The 17,218-nt window shown below is 36.7% G+C and overlaps 1 protein-coding gene and 1 long non-coding RNA gene across 7 annotated transcripts in view; one reads left to right on the top strand and one right to left on the bottom strand.

Annotated features, from left to right (window-relative positions):
- LOC110469653 (sodium channel protein type 2 subunit alpha-like) overlaps window positions 1–17,218 on the top strand; it is a 159,747-nt gene that overhangs the window by 79,268 nt on the left and 63,261 nt on the right. For 2 of the 6 annotated variants that reach the window (XM_085584347.1, XM_085584340.1), the window contains exon 1: window positions 13,962–14,098. The gene's annotated coding sequence lies outside the window, so the exon portion shown is untranslated. Of the gene's footprint in view, window positions 1–311; window positions 421–4,924; window positions 6,066–7,657; window positions 10,922–13,961; window positions 14,099–17,218 lie in introns of those variants that run through there. The other 4 variants (XM_085584341.1, XM_085584344.1, XM_085584342.1 and 1 more) reach the window with 4 other exon arrangements.
- LOC144246699 (uncharacterized) overlaps window positions 13,277–17,218 on the bottom strand; it is a 93,474-nt gene continuing 89,532 nt past the window's right edge. Inside the window, exon 4 of the long non-coding RNA XR_014956545.1 lies at window positions 13,277–15,430. This is a non-coding gene — a long non-coding RNA (uncharacterized LOC144246699). The remainder of the gene's footprint in view (window positions 15,431–17,218) is intronic.

The raw sequence follows: 17,218 nt of genomic DNA, 5'->3' as shown, positions 1-17,218 counted from the left end.
AAGTACTTTAAAATGTTTTATTGGATGCTAATAGTAATTACACTATTTCTGTAACTGCCAGTCTATAAAGCTAGGAGAATAATAATTACAAAAATAAATGCATAAAAAATTAAGAAAATATCTCAATAATTTTTCAAACTGATTTTTTACTATGCTATTTTTCTAATGAGTTGTCTATTACTGCATTTAATATTAAACAGATTCTTAGAAAGTATGATGATTAGAATGATATAATTATTGAGGATGACAGACTGAACTTTGAAAGATAAGATGGCTTACATAATATTGTTTGTTTCCAAACTTGAAACAAGAAAAAAATCTTGAATATGCTATGAATATCCTATGGAAAATATTTCTTTTATTAAACGGAGATGGAGCAAGTGTGCTGGGATATAAAAAGAAGTTCTTCTCCACCAAATTGTAAGTATTCACAGCATTCTAAATTTCATTTATAACATTCAAATAAAATAATATTCTTCACCACAAAATACTGAAATGTGCAAAATTTTGTCCTATATCTTGAAAATTTTAGGTCAGTTTTGAACTGTTGCCAAAAACATGGGGAGACTATGTCAACTTATTGTAGGAAGGCAGACAGAAAAAAAAAATTTAGTCCAGCATGGCTATATGAAACCCTTTGAGGGGAAATAAAGTAAAATATAGCCAACTACTACAGGTGACTTAGGAAAAATGCATTCATCTCTTATTCTGTCTACAGATTCATCTACAATTTTCATCACTCAACCTCATCACTTACCCACAGTTGTAAAAATAGCTTTCAGTCCAAAACACTGAAAAAGCTGACACAGCCAGAAGAATAAAGCTTTCTCAGTGATTCTATGATTTTTAAAAGTATATTATGTAAAATTTCCAACAGCAGTGTGTTGCTATCATGCTGGCGCGGTAGTGTAGAGGAAGGGTTTTAGAAAGGCCTTGGGAATGGGAAACTGAGGAAAAGATACCCTTATGTATGCCCCATTGTTTTGGGAAAGTTTTGCTTCAGCATTTTTCTGTAACCCCCTTCTCCCCACCCCTGAGCAGTTCCCATTGGACCTGGCCCTTGGGGTGGTTCTGATGAGCCCAGGCTGGACAGTGTCTCTATTGTTTAGACCTTATCTCTTAATTTTGCTCTATAAAACTGTATCGGGGCAGTAGCCCAGGGCCTTTGGTCCCTGCAACCATTCAGGCAATACAATCTCTCTGGACTGCACACAATTGACCTCTCTTCGTTTCTTTATCTGAATCCTTGTGGCGACCAAGGCGCGCTGCCGCTCGGACCGTGCTGACCCAGCCCTGCCTGGTGAGCCCAGGGCAGCGGGACCGCGGAAAACCCCGGCCCCGGAGGGGACAGCTAGCCAGAGGGTCCCGGGGGGCCGGGGAGGGACGGGGGACAGCAGCAAGTGACCCCCAAAAGCCACAGCAGTGGAATAAAAGCAATCTTCATTCTGCCTCACTTCCTTCAGGCAGTAACAAGTGTTGTAATTGATTTTGTCCTTCATTTACTAATGATCATTTCTGCTACCAATACCAAAAAAAAGAAGCAAATGGTGACAGACCATTGTGCTTTCATTCATGAGTATAGATGCAGGACTCATACAGTTATTCAAGTACAAAATGCTTTAGCCATGAACCAATAGAGGAAGATGCCTGCAGTGAGGACAATTTCAAACCATGGCAGTTGAATTTCACTATGGCCAGACAGATAATGAAATGTCACCAAGTAGGAATAGTAAGAAGCAAATAAGATATATTCAAGTACCCAAAACAACTGTGGGACAAAAGTTCTTTTCTGTATATGTAATGTTGCTTCTCTTCGAAAATGTTACTCCTCTTAAAAAATGGCCACAGGGAAAAAAATTATGCAGAAAGCACCATTTCAATTTTGGTGCAGGTGACACCATGCTTCTAAGATGTGTTTCTGCTCCAGTTGAACTCCCTCTTTGGAATGCTGTTCAGGCAGCTGTTGTATCCTGCCACTGCAGCCATGCTCATCCATCAAACTCAAGGAAAAGCCCTCTGAGATTTCAAAGTCTAGTGGTTTAGGTATAGACCTGGCATCATGGATTTGATACAGTTCTTAGGTAATGTTACCTCCTACTTTGACATGTCAGCACAATTACTTTAAATATACTTTATTTTAATGTTTTTATGGTTGGCCATAGAAGTTAAGCAAAGATACTGCAGTGTTATCATTCTGAACCATGGCTTGTCCCTCCTAGGATAATTAGGGTAATTCACATAACAGAGCATATAGAGGCTGCTTCAATCTTCATGCAGGAATTACATGATACTTACACCATAAAAATATTTGCTTTTTTAGTTTTCCAATATTATGTTTCAAAATAGTCTCTTGTGAAATAGTCTTTCTGTGCTGTTACTTGATGGTTTTCTGATGCTATGTTAAACAAAAAATAGGCATCAGCAAGACACACAATTTAAATGAACACATAAAAGGGGATTACTTTAAAGGAGGATTAAGAGAGGGGGATTTTAAATCTAGCTATATAAATAAGGACTATAAATGTAACCCCATGCATTCTTGTATCTGATTGGCAGAAATAATGTAGCAGCCAGCTGAGTAATGTTGAAATGTTTTCTTATATTGTGCACGTTATCAGATGTATACTAAAAAACTCAAGTTCTATCCAGTGTCTCCTTATGCACTATGTTGGTGCAACTAGCCTGAAGCCTGAAGAAGGGTATTTGGGAAATGAATCTATATGGTTTGTTTTAAAAAAATCTGAGCATCTTTCTGCCCTTCATTTACACGGATATACTGATAGAAATAGGACAGACTGATAATAATAATTTTGATTACTAATTCAACTAATGCTCTACTAGCTTTATATTTCTTTCTTTTCTGTCACATTATTTCACTTCTGTGTATGGCCATGTCATCTCCTCTGCAGTTCTGGACATACAGGTGGCCTCCCTACCACTCTACCTTGCCTGCCTTATCTCCCCAAGGTTGTAGTAATATTAAACTGCAAGAATTCAAAGAGATACAATTCTAACATAGAAATAGACATAGAAGAAATCAATCTATGTAACAGTTTTGGATAGTGTGCCGGTGTGTGGTAAATGGCTCAGTATTATCTCTTTAAGGTAATACTGGAAAAAGTGTAGCTACATTCTTACTGTCATCTGAACCCATGTCTCTGTTGCTGAATTGCCTATCATGTTATTCAAAATTTCTGTCTATGAAAAAGATGAAAGGGATGTCACAGTGATTTGAGAGGTTTATTTGAATAGATCTGACCACCCATATCCAATCTGGAAACTGGGCTAGCCACAAAGATTGATTTCTTCCAAGCATGCTTCTGTCAGTAGGAGAAGGCAGCCTGAAAAACACTACCCTGCTATTTGTGAAGGGTTTTCAGAGTCCCATGCTCAGATGAAGAAGCTTTGAAAAGCAAACTAGCTGTGCTACATCTCAGAGGGAAGCAGCAGGCAACAGCAGTTACCTTCAAAAGTTTTGACCCTAGAAGGGCAACTGTAATAGCAAAACTCAGAAGTAAAGCACTTAATGAAGTACTTTGATTCACCTTTTGCTTTGTCTTTTGATTCCTATAATGTAAATTATAAGATAAAAGAATGAACTAAAAGATATAACCAGCCCATTGATGAGATATAGAAATCCAGCTGCTGATACTGCTACCTGTGTTTTGCCTCTATTCTGGCAAATAAGGCAAGGTCTTTAGTTAGCATTAAATTCAACTGAATAGTTTAAAAGACTCCATGACAATTAATTAGCTCAGGATCCATTCCAAATTTATGCAAGCATGAAACAGTTGCACAATGTCTAAGAATGAAGATTCTTGAAACAATAAAAGTAATTTAATCCTGACATTCAAAAAACATGGAATGGGGTGATTCACAAAGACAATTTCCTTAATAGCCCAGTAGCTGTAAACCACTGTAGTCTGTGGATTTGAAATCCAATTTTCTTCTTTTAATTGTTACACAGCTGTAGCAACAGGTCATGTGGTCTTTCTTCTCTTTCCTTCCATGGCCAATAAACCAGAATATATTTAAAGTGATGACTTAAGTGCCATAGGTAACACCCAAGTCACTTGACTGAAACCAGAACCATTGGAAGTTGGAACTGAAAATGGCACTTCTAGTTGTCTTTCTTTTTGTAAAGTTTCCTTTTGGAAGCAGGATCTCAGGCTTTTTATCTTGCACTCTATCTGTACAAATCTGAGTTAGCTGAAAAATTATCATATGCCTATTTTATGTGAATACTTAGATGCCTATTGTCATGTAAAACCATGCTCAATATATAAAAGCTGTATAACATCACAAGGCCATTTCCAGTGGAGATTTTTAATACTGGAAATAACAGACCTTAACAATTATGGCTTTCTATATTATTTTCTCCTTTGAATGACATACAAACATCAAGAATTTCCTGCAGTTCTGTCCCATCTGGACGCTCTGGTGACTAATGTCTCCTGCATTCAGATGCTGGTCTTTCCATCTCTGGGGGCACTAATAACATCTAGACCCTCTGCACTTAGTTGCCTGGAACTTTTTGATTCTTAATAGCTGACAGATTTATTTTTATCTAATCTGACCAAGATTAGTCTTTCTATTTAAAAAATCACTGTGAGGAGGGCAGGGAAGCAAATCCATTAGTGAATAATTTTTCTTGATATCTTTAAGGGATAAGCCTTAAAACAATGGTGCTAACACTTTACATATTTACATCATTACTCACATCTTTACATCATTACATATGGTGATTGACTTGTGGACCTTCTCTTTTATTCTTGGTGTCTTTGAAAACCTTTCACATTTTCATATTCTGGTGACAACAGGGATCTTTTCTGTTGACTTGCTAGCAAGAAGCTGTGCATTCAACACTTAAGGAATGCAAGCCTGAGAATTTCTTTCTCCTCCTTACTTTTCCTGTACCTAACAGCTTCTTCTGGGAAACCCTTGCTCCAGAGATGTGTCCTATCTGATTACATCAGCATAAACTTCTTGGGCAAGTCAGAAGGGAGCAATCTTTCAGTTAAGTGGTGATTCATGAAGTGATATATTTCCTTGGTGTATGGGGGCTGTGACCTAAATTTTGACATTTTAATTTTTTACTATTCATCTGTTTTACATGTGAAGCTTGTGTATTCAAGTAATTGCTAAACAATGTGGGTTCTGATGTTGTAGAGAAAGGTGGAGTTTTTTTTTCATTAAGTATTGTTTCTGCTCACATAGTAGTTACCAATAGTTCTTGTGATAAGTTCTTTCCAAAATTCTACTGGATATTGATATTCTTGCATGATGTTCCTAAACATGGTTAGCATGTCCTTCTTGTTTGGAAGGTCACCAGCATGAATATAATTTCTAATTTGCATGTGTGATGTGCTGAAGTTAGGGGAAATCTGTGTGATGTTTTGCAACACTCAAGTGTCTTAAAATAAGCCTTTAATATAGCCCTTTAAAATAACTCTTTAAGTATCAATTCAAACTAAAACCATATGCTAGTCTATATTTATAACTGTTTTTCATGAGACCATATGCAGAGAGATATTCTGCTAAAAAATTAACAACAAATATATCTGTGTGCTTAGTTACTGGGGTATTAGAAACAGCATTTTTGGTTTATGTCAGTTTAGCATTTATTCTTACAATCTCTTTTCTGTTTACATGTATTTTTTTTCCACAAAAGGTACCAGTAAAGACAGTGAACACTTTTTTGTTGTTGTTTTTTGTTTTTTGTTTTTTGTTTTTTTTAACTCTGTAAGTAGCCCATGAAGCTTTGGTGAGACAGCCAAATCTTGTATAGAATTTTTGTGAGCCCCTGGTTCAGAAGGTCAGTGCTGAAATTCTACTCCATCTCACAAATGTATGGCTCTATGCTGCCATCTGTCTGTTCTGCAGCTGGGAGTTAACAATACAACATTAATGTTATGTACCAAATTGCAGCTATTTTTTGTGCTTCTGAAGGGCTGTTAAGACTTCTGTTTATTATTTTATCCCATTTTAACGCAGGTTTTTGGTCTGCTTTGGCTCTTTGTGGGAAAGTAAATTGCAAGGCTGAAAGGTTTGACATCTCTAAACAGGTAATTTTTTCTCTCCAAAACAGTGTCATTTTTATAATTTTTATAGAAATGCAAGAACTGAATTAATGTTGTCTGTGATATCTGTCATTCTCACAACAAGTATTGTGTCACCAAATTCAACAAATTTGATACCAAATTTGTGTACCACCAAAATCAACATACTATGAAATGTTAATTCAAGCCAAAGCCAGTGATGTACTTGTTATTAACTCATTTATTGTGAACATCTTAAGACTGAATTGGGAGTGACTAGCAACCTACCAATTCTGTATATTAAAGACTATTACACATTATTTTTATGACAAAGATTGTAAAGCAAGGAAGAAATTGCATGTTGTAGTTTAAACCCAGCTGGAAACTAAGTACTGTGCAAATGCTCACTCACTCCCCTCCATGCATGCCTGCCTTGTGGGGAACAAAATTGGGGAAAAAAAGCAACCACCAAAACAAATGTGTTTAGTGTTGTCAAAATTGTTTTCATATTAAATTGGAAGCACGGCATTGAACCAACTACTGTGAAAAAAATTAAGTCTATCCCAGCTGAAACTCAGAAATGGAACAATATTAATTTATCATTTTATCATAATATAGTGAGATTGGTACTGCAAGTTTTATAAATTTATTAAATTTTTTTGCAGATGTTAACATTTGAATCTTGCTTAGGTGCCATTTTGTCCATTTGAAGTTACAGTGCATGACCAAAGTACATGACCAAGTACACACTGAATACAAAATACTTTGTATAGCTCACATCACATCCATGTGTTGACCATGTCAACAGTAAGAAACAATTTGATAATTTCATACTAGAAAAATATATAATTTGCCAAATTTTGAAGTTTGTAAATTTCAACCTTGAAATTGTCCATGTTGTCTTTAATATTTATTACTTGTAATTGTACTGTTCAGTTTGTACAGGTTGTCAAAGCACCTGGATCACTACTGGTTTAGAAGAAGGTCATTTATAGAATGTAGGACTAATTATAGTAGGTTTGTTGTTGTTGTTGTTGAATATCTTTTTTTTTTTTCTTTCCAAGTAGATCATGTTCCTTGTATTTCCAATATAGGCATTATGAAAAATTCACAACAGAGACCCTGGGAAAATGTTATTCAAAACAGACTTAAATAGTGTAATTTTAAGTAATTTTTTTACAAACCATATTTTTAGTGGTACTCACCCAGTAACTCTGTCTCAGTGTATTTTTTCATGAAAATCATGTGCAAAGTATTTCTTTCCTAGTTAGAGCTTGATTCAGAATGCTGTACCTCTAGCAATAATAGCTGAAGCAGTCGCTTGAGTGCCTTCAATGTTTAAACAGCTGCACAGTCAATTTCACTCAGTATAAAAGTATCCATCATCAGCTGGTCCATTTTGGTTAAACAGACAGTGGATGTTACTCAGCCTAAATAGCTGGGAGGGTAAATCACATAATCAAAATGTGATTCTAAATAATATGGCTCATCTGAAACTGTTTGATCCTGTCTTCTGAAGTCATTTAAAAAAAAAAAAAAGATGATTATATTGTATTTATCAAAGCCACTGGGAGTTGTACTACTTTCTGAGGAGATTGCATGTTTTTCCTTTGTTCCAGGTCTTATTTGGATAAAATTGCACTTTCTGCTCAGTGGATTCTGCATGTAGCACTAATTAAAGTTACTGTCAAAACTCAAGGATATGCCCAGCATAGAATTCTGAATAAGAACTTCTAGTGCGTGAAGGATTCCTGCTGCCATGATCTCTGTGAAGATTCTTGCATCCTTAGCCTTGTCTTTGTCTGTTCTTCATTTCTAGGTTGCCTTCCTCACAACATCTGTCTAAGCACTCTTGTTCATTATGAGGTTGTAGTTGTCAATGCAGTTTAGGGATCACAGCTGTACTAAGATATCAATAGTGGATTTCTTGGTTTTTTCCTAGGGTCAGAAACTCTGCTAGTAGATTTTCATAAGTGATAGTAATTAAATCAGTAGAAAGAGTTACAAAGATGAAATGAAATGAAATGAAATGAAATGAAATGAAATGAAATGAAATGAAATGAAATGAAATGAAACAAGACAGACTTAATTTCATACCCATGGGGAGTTTCACAATTTCTGGGTTTTCTTTTTGATTCAGAGTGAAAACCTTCCCAGCAGAATGAAATTTGAAAAGTCTGACCAGATCTATTTTGAAGTCATCTTGAACTGTGTTCTCTAAAAGGATTCCAATTACATGTATTTTTTTTCCTCCTCATATCTTCTGTTTCCTACCAAAAAAGTTTGTGTATTATTCTTTAACCTTAATTCCAGTCTTCCTTCTGATTTGTCCCCTCAAACTTGCTCCACAGAGTTTTGCTCCTGCCTAAGTACTGCAACTTCTTGTTTCTTTCATGATGCAGTCAACTACTCATGTTATATTGAAACATGATGAGTAAATGGTACTGTTGAAGGTTCTTATAAATGTGTATAATTTTATCTGTGAAAATAATGCAATTTCACGGATCAGAAATTTATCTTCTAGTACCAGGAATGCTCTGATTTGTGTGTGATGGAAGTCCACAGAACAGATCAAAGTGCTATTTTGTTCAGAATGCTTGAATGCACAAGAAAAGATAAAAAATAGAAAAAGGATCTGTTTTCAGCTAAATGTATTTCAGCAATCATAATCCTTTGATATTAATCTGGATGCTCAGGCTCTCCAGCAACAGAACAATCCCCTTTGAGGATCTAACTGTCCTCATAACTCATAAATGCTCCATTTATTTTTGTTTGCTGCCCTTGCTAGAAAGAAAATTCCTGCTGGAGAGGGACTGCTAGGAAACAGTGTCTCATTAAGTTTCCCCAAGATTTTCATCTTGCAGTTACTAGTGGAAAACTCAGAACAGCTCACAACTCTCCTACACACAAGCCTTTAAAAGTGTAATCCATTTAGAAAACAGACTTGGTTGCTCCTGTTTTTGTTAGTGTGGGAACTCTCTTTGTCTCATGACCCGTGAGTCTGCTTTCCATCTATTCTAGTATGCTTCTCTCTGAAAGTGTGAGACCAATTTAATAGTAAATGAGTGTTCTTGTCAGGCTTTGCAGTTGCTGAGCACTCCTAAAAGCAAGGCAAGATGCTGTACAGAGGAAAGTTTAGGTCTGTTGTATGGAGTACTGTTATATGTAGTACTCTGGCCTGATAATATTGGATGGGCTGGAATAATTAGTGCAACAAACAAACAAAAATATCTCAGCTGTACTTTAACCTTACTGGAACCAGAACTGTTGTACCATCAATGTGAGTTATCTGGTGGTGTGATAAGAATAAAAGGTCATGTCAATATGGAATATGGTATAACTGACAGGCACTTAAAAGAAGATGAAATTCACATTTGGCAGATGCTATTAGTAAGGCCTCACAGGCACCATTTAGCCAATGCCCTGTCATATGGCTTTCTGTCCTACTGCCTGAACTGAGTAAAACTAAGTGAGAATTTTGAATGTTCAGTGCTGGAGAGAGGAAGGGTATAGGCCAAGATAGGGGCTATGGCTTCCCTGTCTTAATTCTCTCACATTCCTCCAAATTCAAATTTTATAGCAGTCCTTTCAACTTACCTGTCAAATTCCTGTTATTATTATCTTTCATGTTTGTATAGATAAGTGTGTAATCCACCTCTGCTGCTTGAAAATAAGATGCTACTCATCTCTGGGTAAGTAGGTCAAATCCATCTTTTTGTGATTGCTGACAGTGTCCTTATGGCCCTGGTTGTACTCCTGTCAGCTGTAATGCACATGTGGAAGCACTCAAGGTAACATTAAAGATAGATGGGATAATTGCTGCAGCCTGCTGCTGCACTGAGATGTAGTGCTGGTGCCTCAGGTTTTAGATTTTGTATTTCTCAGATTCTGTGCGGCTTTAGCGTGTGGGTTTGGGCTTCATATAAGGGGATAGTAACTTCACAGAATAGGTAGACAAAACAATTCCTTCTCTAGCTGGGGACACATAGACAATTGATGGAAGTCTCAGGCCCAAAAGCATAAACAGTGGTGGACTGAAGAGAGGAAAACAAGAAGGATGGAATTTCATGGACTGGAGCTGTAACTGGACAATTAGCTCCAATATGTTAATTGACCCAAACTTATAAAAGTGTGACTGGTCTTCCATTTGGTAACCATTTTGGGTTCACCTGGGGTGTAGCCCTGGCTGGGCTCCTGTGCTGCCCAAGATGGATCTGTTGAGGCCTCCTAATAAATGCCTACTTTATTCTTTAACTTCATCTAGTCTCTGCTCTAGGTCAACCTTCACAAGGCATCAGTGCCACTGCCTTTTCAGTGCAGGTCAGCTTCCAGTGGGCACGCAAGGCATTGTTACCATTTCTGCCTTTGATCTGAGGTTTGAATGAGTATTGAGGCTGAGCTATCTGTCTGCCCAAGGTTCCCCCTTATCCTGGAGATAAGGAAAGCTTGCTTTGCTGTAAATCACAGTTTTCCATCTTCAGGAAAATCAGTGCAATGTCTTGCAAGACAAGAGCTCTGTGGAAGTACATGAAGTAAATGCACTTCATGAAAGGACAGGAAGTAAATGAAGTACATTATCAATTACTGGTTTTTGCCTCATGGGTAACCTAAGTGTTTTGCACATTCTTGAGGAAAACGGAAAAAATCCGACACTGAGTAACAAATAGTTTGTTTCATATTTATAGTAATAGGAGTTGTAACTTTCTTAGGCTACTAGTATTTTTGTCCTTTTAATGTAAATACTGTATTGCACATGTGGTTGTCTACCAGGTGTTAATGGTCATATTTTTTAACAAAGGTGTAACAAAGATGATGGTGGAAACAAAATACACAGAAGGAAACAAAACACAGAGTGTCATCTGTTACAAATTTTTGAGTCTCAGGTATCAATTCCTGCTGGTCTTATCACAGATATATTTTCCTATTTTAAATACTCCTAAAATACTCAAGGTTCCCTAAAACTTACTTATTTTTGATGCTGGAAGAAGAGCCGCAGCTAGTTCTTTTTTTATTCCTATAGCAAGAGGGAAACTTATCAAGGAATCTAGAAAGGGTGATGGTCTTAGAATTATAAATAGTAGTATAATAAATATTATTAGTATATAAATACCATTTCTCTCTACCATATATGTTTGCAAATAGTTCTCATTTTCACTTCTATTTGATTTGGGCCATTTAAATATCTGTGTGCATCTTGGTTTGTGAAAGCAGAATGTGGAAAAGAAATCAGGCTAAATAAATATTGTGACAGAGAAAAGTAATTAACAGTACTCTGCTAAAAAAACGTGAGAAAAGGTAAAGCAAGCATCTAAAGAAATAGTTACCCAGTTTAATACATTAGAACATTAATTTTCTTTCATTTGACACATTTTCTGGCAGCAAATGGCAGCATTTGGAATTAATAATCCTTAATAGGGTATTAGCTTGGATGAAAATAATTTTCCATTAAAAATTAGTGATTATATTCCTGAAATTCATCAGAGACAACCTGCATCCTCTGGAAACAATACAAAATAATCTCTGACACTAAAAGTTATGATTAAAAATTAATGAACAGTTCAAGATCAAGTCACTGAACTTCATTCCTATGTAAAAACATTTTTTGATACATTTACTATTCTATTCACATGTTTAAAGTTTTCTGTTAATTATGTCTGTGACTTAAGGCAAGGAAATGACTGTAATTTTTTAAATTTTCTTCTTTAATCAGTGATGTTTTCTTTGAACTATTGCTATTCAACAGAAGTGAACCAGGGAGTGATTAAGCAAGGTTCCCCTTGGTATTTCATAGAAATGGCAGAAGTCTCTTCTCAAAAGTTAGCTACAGTACATAAATCAGGAGTAATCATGTAGTTCTTAGTGCAACTACATCTGTAAATAAGATCAGATTCGAAATATATAGGGAAATAGACAAGGCAATGGCAACAGATCATACCTCATTTTAGGGAAAGAAACAGAGGAGTGATGCAGTATCTATGTAGGTCTCTCTAACAACAAAATCAGAAATCAGAACATTTTGAGATTCAACAAAAGCAAATGCAGGGCCCTGCACCTGGAGAGGAATAACCCCGTGCATCAGCAGGGGCTGGGGGCTGACTGCTGGAGAGCAGCTCTGAGGAGGACAAAAGCTGCCGTGAGCCGGGCCCTCGTGGCCAGGAGGTCAGTGTGTCCCGGGGCACCAGGGAGAGCCCTGCCAGCAGGGAGAGAGCCCATCCTGCCCCTCTGCTCGGCCCTGCTGAGCTGAAGTGCCGTGTCCAGCTCTGGGCTCCTCAGAGCAGAGGGACGTGGAGGCTCTGCAGTGGGTCCAGGAAAGGGCCGCAGAGGTGAGCAGGGGTCTGGGCACCTCACTCAAGGAAAGGCTGAGGAAGCCGGGCCTGTTCAGCCTGAACAAGACTGAGGGGAGCCTCATCAACGTCAGCAAGTGTCTGAAGGGAGGCTGTCAGGAGGATCCAAGCCCTGCTTGGCACTTCCCATGAGTAAGACAGGAGGCAATGGGCAGAAACTAATCAGAGGAAGTTCCACCTGAGCACAAGGATAAACTTCACTGTGAGGGTGACTGCGCACTGGAACAGGTTGCCCAGAGAGATTGTGTAGCCTCCTTCTCTAGAGATATTTGAAAGCTGTCTGGACACAATCCTGTAATGTGTTCTGGGGCACCCGGCTTGAGCAGGCAGGTTGGACTGGATGACTGCCAGTGCCCCTTCCAGCCTTACCCATTCTGTGATCCACAGTAGACTTGGCAATGTGTTTTGCTACAAAGAAATAGCACATTTTGTCTTACCTTCAGTGTTACATATAGAAAATGCTGGTAAATACTTTCCACAGAATCCTAGTCACAGAATTGTAGAATGGTTTGCACTGGAAGGGACCTTTAAGATCATACAGCTCCAGCCTCCCTGCCATGGGCAGGGGCACCTCTCCTTGACCAGGTCAGAGCCCCATCCAGCCTGGCATTGAACACTGCCAGGGATGGCATTTTGTAACTTTTTCTCTGACTATAGTCTCCAGAGGGTTTTCTTCCCTCCTGAAGCTTTTAGACAGGCCTTTCTTAAAATACGTTCTGCTGCTAGGGGAGGGTGCCCTCCTACGGAGGCTGTGAGCACAGTCTGGTGATTCCAGGGTGATTCAGTGTGCCTAGTAGACTTGCTTTATTTTGCAACACAGCACAGTGGGCACAGTAATTCAGTGTGCCTAGTGGACTTGCTTTATTTTGCAACACAGCACAGTGGGCACAGTAATTCAGTGTGCCTAGTGGACTTGCTTTATTTTGCAACACAGCACAGTGGGCACAGTAACTGCAGCAGGCAGACAAGTAACAAAAGACTTAGTTTAGAAAACAGAGACTTTCTCTGAAGTAATCATTTTGTTTCTTCATAGTATGGTCCTGTGAAAATCTTTCTCTTTATGGAAGTTTTGCTTTTTATTTCAATAACATTTCAATAACATTCAATAACATCTCTTTCATTTTCAAGTATAAATTGTCCAAGTACAATTAAAACTGATGGAGACAAAAATGAGTCAACATAGAGGAAAAAGATAGTAAATGTGAATAGCTAGTGTAAGACTTGGTTTATACAAATGAATTTTTAAAACCTAATCACTGCCCACATTAATTTTGGATATTAATTTATTAGCATTTATTTAAGTCAGAATACATATATGCATTTCATAAATGTAAAGTATATCCAGCTTCATCTGCATTACTATGTGTGTTTTCATGTTGGAAAATGAGATAAATCCTTATATTATGTGGCTGTGAAATGGAGATTTCTACAGACCCATTTTATGAATAGAAGTATTATCTTGATTTCCTAGTAAAACTTATTTATTATTAAACACATATGTATTTGTTTTTTTTCTAGTCTAAAAGTGCTTATAAAATGGCAATTAAAATGTTAGTAATATTTTTAATCTATCTAATCTTTTCTGGTCTTTTATGTTCCATCTTCTCAAATGTAACAGATGTCACAGCTATACACAACAAAGCAGAAACTTTTTCTTCTGGACATATCAGGATAATGTGACTGGAAAGATACAAGCAAAATCCATGTCCCATTCAGGTGAGATTTGATGCTCTCATGCAGGACAGACAAATCAGTTATGATACTGAAATACTGTATTAATATTTCTATTAATATTTAAAATTAAGCAGATTTGTTTAGATATTAGTGTGCAAATGATTTGCTTAGACAATATTTCAACAAAGTACATTTTTCTGCAAAATACTTTTTTTCATCCACTTTTCCTTGTCTTGTTTTATTGTAAAATGGCAAAAGAATATGTTCAAAAGTAAACTCGGTAACCAAATGTTGCAAATGTCACAAATGTCAAGCTATCCAGTGATGTTTTGCACTAAATGCTTAATTTGATCTCTCTACAGTGTTGGTTTAGTCACTCATATAGAAGCCAAACACCAAGCAATACAAAAGATGTTCTAAAAATTTGAAACTTCTTATAGTCAACAAGAAGTCAAGAAATTAAATTCAGCCTCCAGTAAATAAGATGCATTTATGGATGGAAATTCCATTAAAATAAGATAAACCAATATGCAAGTATTGATCAGGAAGTTGGAGACAACTGTTGGTGGGCAGATGAAAGAGTGAAAGCAGTACATAATTCCCTTAATTCAAACCATTGTCTTGAAACAACATTTTCTGTCTATCCTTTGAGGCCACTACATTGCAGCCCAGTGAGACCTTTCAGATATTGCTCCTACATTGCTTTGGAATGGGTGTACTATAGGAAAATTTGTAATTGGAAATTTTGACTGCTGCTTATTTTTTCAGTTTTTTGTTTTTTTATAGATAGATAATTTCATAGCCACCTTTTAATTCATTGGCAGGTCTTGAAAGATCTTAAGAAGCCACTGATAATAGTCCACTATCTTTTTAGTTCAAACCAGTGGTAGATAAGACTGGAAGAGCAGAGGAATCACACAGAGCAACACATTACTTTCTGCAATTAATAAGCAGTTTGCTGAAACAGCACTTCAGAACACTGTGATTTTGGCTTTATGGCTAATTATTTACATACTGTGTCTTTTAGGACATATATTTTTTATTATATTGACTCATTTCACCAAGAAACATCTTGCAAATGGCTTATCTTAAAATACAGGATATATGGTAAAGGAAAGTCAAGTGAATATATTGCCAGAAAGAAACACTTAACTGAATAATGTCAGTAGTGAAGTCTAATGGTACAATTTTTATACAAAAATGTAAAACTATCAATTAAGAGGAAGGGAAGATTAAAATAAATACATGTTAAAAAATTCCAATGAAATTTTTTTTCCGACTGTTGAGGAAGTTGCTGATCTTGGCGCACTGCAGAGACACCAGTGAAGCAGTCCTGAGACAGCAATATTTCATTACTGACAGAAAAAAGGATTGCTGGAGAAGAAAATAGGATAATTTTAATTTCCCAGATATCCAATCCTTGTGAGGAGACCATGACATTAATACAAGCATTGTGACTTTAACATGGCTGAATGCCAAGACTTTCTGAAACCAATTATTGGCCATCTCCTTTTGCTGATCATGTTCATGAATAAAAAGTTAGCAGATTACATGGTATAATATTCTTCAGTGGGAAGTGTGGGCAGAGCATAAGTCTGTTCTGTTCTTCAGGATGAACTATTGTAAGTAGCAAAGTAGAAAAGGAATTAAAAGACTAAACATGCCAAAAATTGTGTCTTAGCTTTTGGAAAAAGGCATGCTGGTAACAAACTGCAGTGATCTCCATCCTATAAATATTTCCATACGGGCCATTTATATTAAGATAAGTATTAAACTTTTTTGTTCCAATATCTTTATATTCAGCCTGTTTGTATCCATGCTTTACTTCTCTCATGTGTAACACTAATGAGATTATAAATAGTGTCATCACAGTTTTTCTTCAGGTGGCAGTGCAGCTGTTAAGAAATGTACTGATTACAAAGCCATATCCACTTTGAACACTAAGTGGTGCTATCATATTAAATATTGCAATTCACTCTTCCCCCTTGGAAACAGGTTGTACCACCTGATAAACCCCATCACTTTTTAGTTATTAGATTGCAATTACAGTTATGGTCCTAGTACTAATGGTGGTATCATTTTTAGTGTCATTATTATAGTATTGTGCATCACTAAAACTTTGTGAAACCACAGACCAAATACGTAAAGTAGCTGTATTGTGCTTATTGTCTGTGCAACTCTAGCATTGAGTAAATGCAGTCAAGTAATGAATTACAGTAGATGTTTTTATATAAACAGATGAAAAACAAGACTATTGTGTAAGGATGCTTTTGAATGACCTATTTCAATTTAATATAACAAATGATGCATTTAGTATTAATTTAGCCTTCTGTGTTGTAAGAAAATCTATTGGTTGTATAATGCATGTTAGTTTTAAAAACACTGTCATTATTTGATGACTACCTAATATTCATTCTATGAATATCACAGGGCTACATGACTATTCCAGTAATATATATGGAAATATTACAGATTTCAACATAGATAAAGCATTCAGAAAGTAATTGCGCATCATCACTAAAATGTGGAAATTATGAAGAAAAGAAAAAAAAAGGGGGAAAGAAAAAATCGAAAAAGGGGAAAATTCCCTTTATTTGGGTTGAGTTTTGATAGATGAGGAAAAGAGAAAATTTTCCTCTGCATGTTATCTCTTTCAGCTTAATATTAAATTTCAAATACATGCAGAAATCTAAAGGATTTCATTTGTAGTCACCGAAATCAGGTGTGTTCCTGTACTAAGTTACAGCCCCCAAGATGCACCAAAGATTTATGAACATTAGAACAAAGGAATCGATGCAGACAATGTGCCCAGGCCACAGCAGGAGGCCTTCAGGAATAGGAAGCACCGATTGTGAGAAGTGCTGGAAAGCGGCGGTAGACTGGCGTTTTACCTGAAGGACCAAGCATTTTAACTTAAACTTAGTTGCAGCTGGTGATCTCCAAGGGGTTTAAATACACATTGTGAAAACGATGATCTATGGCATTTTAACTTAAACTTAGTTGCAGCTGGTGATCTGCAAGGGGTTTAAATACACATTGCTTAGTGCTCTTCAGGTGCTGATGTCCCCCATAAAATCTGCACAAATTATCGTCTGTTGTCCACATCCAGAATTCTGCAAGGGGGACATACTCTCTAAACAAGAACGTAACTCCTCTGAGACA

This window comes from Lonchura striata, chromosome 7 (genome assembly GCF_050655825.1).
Source record: "Lonchura striata isolate lonStrDom1 chromosome 7, ASM5065582v1, whole genome shotgun sequence".
Lineage (NCBI taxonomy): Eukaryota > Metazoa > Chordata > Aves > Passeriformes > Estrildidae > Lonchura > Lonchura striata.
Note: the sequence above shows the minus strand (reverse complement) of the source record. Positions and strands in the feature narration are given on the sequence as shown.